This window comes from Octopus bimaculoides, chromosome 1 (genome assembly GCF_001194135.2).
Source record: "Octopus bimaculoides isolate UCB-OBI-ISO-001 chromosome 1, ASM119413v2, whole genome shotgun sequence".
NCBI lineage: Eukaryota > Metazoa > Mollusca > Cephalopoda > Octopoda > Octopodidae > Octopus > Octopus bimaculoides.
In genome coordinates, this window is record NC_068981.1 from 118,825,849 (window position 1) to 118,832,679 (window position 6,831).

Here is a 6,831-nt window from a genome sequence, read left to right on the forward strand (position 1 = left end):
GTTCCGCAGGGCCAGAACGTCAGTCGAGAGTTCTAGTGCTATGCTTTGAAGCATTTGAGAGTGGGCGTTCGACAAAAGCGACCGGATCTGTGGAGCGCAAGGAATCGGATTCTTCATCGAGCTCTCCTCACTCGTGAGTTTCTCGCCAAAATCAACATGGTATCGCTTCTGCACCCAATCTGTTCGCCAGATTTAACACCTGCGGACTTCCAATGCTTCCTCAAGATGAAAACTGCAGTGCAAAGGTCGCCGTTTTTAACACCGTTGTTGAAATCCAGAGCGAATCGCAGAAGGTCCTCGACTCGCTTACGGAAAACGACTTCTAGACGGGATTCCCAAAGTGGCAGGAACGCAAAGTGACTACTTCGACGGAAATGATGTTAAAACTTAGGTAAATGAGTTATTCTTTATTAAACATACCTAGTCCAGGAATCTTTTGATGTCACCTCGTATAATATGTATGTATGCATATACACACGTGTGCACACACACGCACACACACATATAATATGTATTCATATGTATGTATGTATACGTGCAGAGAAAGAGAGAAGGAGAGAGAGGGGGGAGAAAGAGAGAAAGAGAAAGATGTGATGCAATATAGTATATAATATATTATATATGTATAATGTAATACATAATACATAGCTGAAATATACTTTTATTTATATAAATATATAAGGACATATATGCAGGCAGACAAACAGACACAGTGACAGAAATACGCACCAGACAGACAAATAGATAGATTTGTATTATATCAATCTATTTATGAAGACTTGACAGGTCCAGATACGTCGTACGTAATTTGAATAGAGATTAGATTAGGAGGCTGCAAAGAGGCTAATAGCGAATGACAGATTAAATGAACATAATTTACGACAGTAAGCTTCTTATAAGCAGATTATGTAGCAAATATTTGAGAATAGATATGTTCACCTATGTTGCTTTCGAAAGAGTCCCATAATGTTAATTCAGAATCTTAATTCTAAAAGTAGGTCGTAATAGAATACGCAATCGTCCCATGATAAGTTGGGAAGAGTGATATGTGTGTGAGTGTACGTGTATGTTGTGTACGTGTATGTAGTGTGTGTGTGTGTGTGTGTGTGTGTGTGTGTGTGTGTGTGTGTGTGTGTGTGTGTGTGTGTGTGTGTGTGTGTGTGTGTGTGTGTGTGTGTGTGTGTGTGTGTGTGTGTGCGTGTGTGTGTGTGTGCGTGTATGTTAGAGAGAGAGAGAGAGGAAATAAGTACATGCAAACAAACGGCAAAAATGCATGAATGATATAAATGCATGCATGACGTGAGAGGTTATTCATTCAATTTGTGATGAATACCGACTCCAGCACTAAAATCACAACGTCCAACTTTGCTAAATAATAGGTTATTGTTCTGCTTACTTGAATTCATCTTGCATAGCTTTATTACAGACAACGTCGCAGAATACAACTGCAAGAAACATTAACGACGAACAATAACATTGAGAAAGGGATATAGAATATTCTTTTTCTGCTATAAATGAAACAAAAATATATGATACATGTAGCTTTTTTATGGTGTTATGGACTCAATCAGGATTTATTTATTTGTTATGAAAAGCAAAAAATTATCATTTTGTTGGCTGTATGAATAGAATAATATTATACCGAGATAAACTTCACCCAGAACTAAAAAATTTCATGACATTACAATTGCACTAACAGGCAACATTTCTTGAAACGAAACAGAGGGCTGGTAAGTTGGTGACTGTGATTACATTCCGAAAGTGACGAATGCACTTTTATCCCCAAACGGGTGAATACCACACTTATTAATGTACAACGCGCTGAAGGAGCGATGAGTATTAACACTGGAAATGCATTCCTAATGAAATATTTAAAAAATCATTATTTCCTTCTTAAAACTCTCACCACAACTATAGACCACACTTGCCTAATATTTACTTCAAATTTTGGCACAAGGCCAGCAAGTTCGGAGGGTGAGTAAGTCGATTACATCGACATCGTGCTAATGACTGTCAGTTCGTCGCCTTACTAATATTAATAAGAACCTGTGAGTTAATGTAAACAGTGATCGTGGATTGAGTTATAACAGAATAAAATCCCCTTTACTTTCGGACATTAACACATGCTTATATGCTCTCCTAACATTTGCAAAATATTATATTCAATATACTATAAGGTAAAGAATGACAAAACTATAAAATACCATCGTATATTTGAAAATAGAGGCAAATGATCGGTGATGTACTAAAGTGTATCAGTTATGTGGGGTTCTTATCATGTAAAAATATATAAATAGCGACACTGCTCACAAGCATACAATACTGGAAACTGAAATGCATGGAGTTAATAATAAGTGAACATTTAATAAAACTATATTGAAAACCTGTCAGAGAGAAAGCCCAGAATAAGAAGAGAGTAGTTGGATTTGAAATTATTTAGACTTAATTCACTCGAAACTAGTGAGTGAATGTCACAGACTCCTTCTCAGTTAGATACAAATTCTGTCTGGAGAAAAAGAAGAAAAGAAGAAAAGAAGAAAAAGAAGTATGATGTAACGTGGGTAGAAAAATTATGAAAGAAATATTGCATAATGCTTTGCACTAAACCAAAAGTTAACAGTTTCAATGATTAAACACTAAATTTTCTAGAAAAAAAAAGCCGGATAGGAAAGCACCAACAAGGAATCAGATTGCTACTTAGGTATAAATAACTGATCTTCTATTGGCGATATCTAAATGATTTTTATAAGCAATTTCTCAATGAATATAGAAATATATCAAGCTTGTCAGCATGGGCAGAAATAAATCTGATACCAAACCACAAAATCACTCACATGGTAAAAAAAAAATAGCGACCAACTACATTCCAGAATTTATGTGGTGGTTCAGCTATGTATTATACATATATATAATATATTACATACTATATTGCATCACATCCCTCTCTTTCTCTCTCCCCACCCTCTCTCTCTCTCTGCAAGTATACGTGCATACACACACACATACATACATACATACATGCATACATACATACATGCATACATACATACATAATTTATGTGGTGTATTAAGGTGTATACAGATTGAACGTGTTCTCTAAGGCCACTATGATAGAATTTCATCATTACTGAGCATGCTGCTAGGAAAAAGGTGTTCAGGATATACTGGGAAAATAAATATCATAAATGCGATAGCATAAGAAGAACTTGGTTACGCTTTGGTAAGATTGAAATATGCGATTCTTGCGGATGCTCGCGGGCCTTCAAATCGTTAAAATTTCAGAAACCATATTCCGAAAAATAGATAGCTTGGCTTCTTGCTGAAACACAATCCTGAGATACAACAAAGAATGATTTCATTGTTACATAGAGGATAAAGCATCGCTGAAGATTATTTAAAGGAGACAGCCTTTCCACGATGTTGTTTATAATTCCAATAATCTCATTATCCATCTGAAGGGTGCATAATTAGTTCATAGAAAACCTAACGATAACATTACACCTAATGCAAATTTAACACATAACTTCTTTGTGATCTGTTATATATGAGAACATGGCTAATATAAAGTAGACCCTTGATTTGATTACCGCGTTTTAAAAGGACATCTGGGTGGTGTTTATCAGAATAAATCATAGAACCTGACTGTAAAACGATAAAAGAAAACAACAGACTATTCTAGCGATACCTTTATCAAGTGTCAGACTGTTTTTCTGATTTGCGATGAGGAATGCCCCGGGTACTAAAGGATAGGTGAAAATGTATTGTATACTAGAACTTTTAATAAGGAAGCTGAAACTAAGAAATATTGCATTGGGAGAAAAAATATATGGCCTTCAGAATTGTATATAATAAGCCAATGGTTCGCAATGTTCGCTGTACCAAAATTCATATCAACATTTGGGCTATTCAACTGGACCCAAATTGACATTTAGTCCAATAACATCAGAATCTGAAAACTATTGACCAACACCAAAATCTCTGTATTAACTGCTTCTAATATAAAAAAAGACGAGGCAGAGGCTTAAAATCAATCGAAGGAACTTATGAATGTAGAATTATATCCTATCGACAAAAATCTATCACATGAAGTAAGTTTAAGAGTATAATCCACTGCAAGTAGTTTTCTTTCGATATTTATAATGCTAATACAGGTTGTACTTTCTATGCAGATCCGCTTGTGGAACAGGAAAATTCAAACGGGAACAGAATGAAAAGTTGAAAGCATTTTTTGTAACATAGGAAAATTATAAGTATCTAACCGTAGATTTAAGATGTTTTTTGAAGCATGTGTTTAGTTTTGAATGACATTCGTTTCGCAGCCTATGAGCTCCTCATAAGGGAGATCACACAATAGCTGTCTTTTCTACCCGGCAGCTTTCTGATGCTACCGCAGAGCATATTAGCCTCGATTTACCTTAAAAATTGGCAGTGAATAGCGGATGTTGGTTAATGAAAACAGTGCACCAGATGCTTGAGAGAAATTGAACGTTCGTAAATCAGTTGAAGATTGATGTAAAGTTTCAGTGTAGAATACAGCATGTGCATTGAATGAGTGCATTTGATGTTATGGCTGTCTTTTTGTTTCTGCCATATTTCTGTTCCATTTAGCTTTTTGCTTCTTTCCCATCTCGTTGTATGCTACTCACTATAATAATATAGTGCTATCATATTTCTGCTAATTGTTCATCTCTTTATTTGTGTTAATATTTTGTGAAGTAAATATTATATTACATCCTTTCTTGTATTTCATTATAGTATATGTTGAGCAAACTAGATGACATTCTCTGTTCAAAAACACATGGCCGTAACATTAAATGTCAGGGCTGTGTCTACTTGTTGTTTTATGCAATAAGTACTTCCTGTGCAACGTACCATCATCTTATACTGTGTTTATGTTCCAACCCGATCGATGATATTAAAAATCTTTGGCTAATTTATCTTAGAAAATAATTGTTATACTTTTCCTTTTGCGATAGTCCATATCCGAAATTTGTATTGCTAATAACATTCTGATATTTGTGATCTTATATGTTTGATATCATACAATGTACTTTTTGTCCTTTACGTATTTTGTCCATGCCATGTTCTTTTGTTGTATTTGTATGTTGCCGTATTTTTTCTATTCTCCGCTATAATTCTTATGCATCCTTTCCTTCTTCCTTCTGCGTTGTATTATGCGTGTTCTATTGACATTTGCTTTTGTTAGTTCGACTTTTTTGTTATGGTTTGTGTGTTTGTGTCGTATTCTAGATGTTATTGTTATTTTGGCAATTATAATGCTCAGCCTCATATTTTGTGAGAATGGTTTTTGAATGTTTCGTTACATACTTTGCCTGCTCTGAATGTGTGTGTGTGTGTGTGTGTGTGTGTGTGTGTGCGTGCGCGCGCGTGCGGTTTTCAGTACGAAGTGGTATTTGCTGTACACATATCCCGTTATTATTTTATAAGCACGTATTCATTGTTGTTCATATTTGTGTCTGCTTGTTATTTTGTCTGTATTAGTTCGACAGCCCAAATTCTTTTAAATACCAAATTTTTTAAATTTAGATCGTTTATACATTTAAAATGCTACCTTTAATATAGAATATAATCTATTTAACTACAAATTATCTTTGAAATAATAAGGAAGTTATAAACTTCAACTTTACTTTATTTGATATTATATGTTTTTAATTGGGTAAATTATTGAAATTTAGATTGTCTTTCTGGATGTAGACTTAATAAGTTATCTTTTGACAATGTTTCTGGTCAATGTTCTGTATTCATCATTACAAATCTTCCTTGCTGTGCGCTTGAATTCCCTTTGATCTGTTCAGTATTTTGAGTTAAAATTCGTTCTCCTAGCTCTCGGAAAAATCGATCTTGTGCTTTTCTATATTTATAATTCACTATTTAGAGCCAAAATTCGTTCTAGCCTGTCTTATATTTGTTGTGCAGTATTTTGAGCTATAATGTTTTATCATTGCTCTTCAGAACTTCAGAAAGTTATTCTTGCGTTTGTCATCGTCGAGTTAGCTGCCTTCCATCGTCGTCGACTCTCATTTTCTATCTGACCCATTCTCTGTCTCTTCGATATTCTTACTGCTTCACTGCGAAACATGTGTTGCACATTCATATTTGGTCATTCTTAATATAAAATATGCTTGAACAACCTGCAATTTCAATAGAATGGAATTAAAAACTGTAATCTCGAAATAAACCCCTTGCCCTGCATGTCCTGGTCACATGTGACATTGATACGGCTATATTTTTGTTTTATTTTGTATTCAGTAATTGATGTTTAAAACACTACAAAAATTGATAATTTTCTTAGTACATTATTTCTAAAATTTTTAAGATTTTAACTATAATTAATAATTATCTATGTGCATCATAAAGAAATTTCTTGATGCATCATATATTTTACAAAAATTACTATTCCCATTATTTTATATCGTTATTCTTATATCGTATAATTGTTTAAATAAAATGTGCTTCAACAAACTGTAATTGCAATGGATAAGAATGTAAAAATTATTAAGTTCAAGTAAAGCTTACATGTTCAGGTCTCATGTAACGTTGATATGGTTTTATATTTTTTATTGCATAAATAATTAATTGTTGGTAAAAAAAAAAATAATAAATTTTTTCTAGGCACACTTAATCTAACAAATTGAAAATTTGATCATTTTTATTGTGCTATTTTTACGTTATTCTAAAGTTTGAAATATCTTAACCGTAATTAATAAACATTATTAGATATATGATAAAGATATTTCCCGTCATCATACAAAGGACAAAAGTTGTTTAGCTTCATTGTGTGTGTGTGTGTGTGTGTGTGTGTGTGTGTGT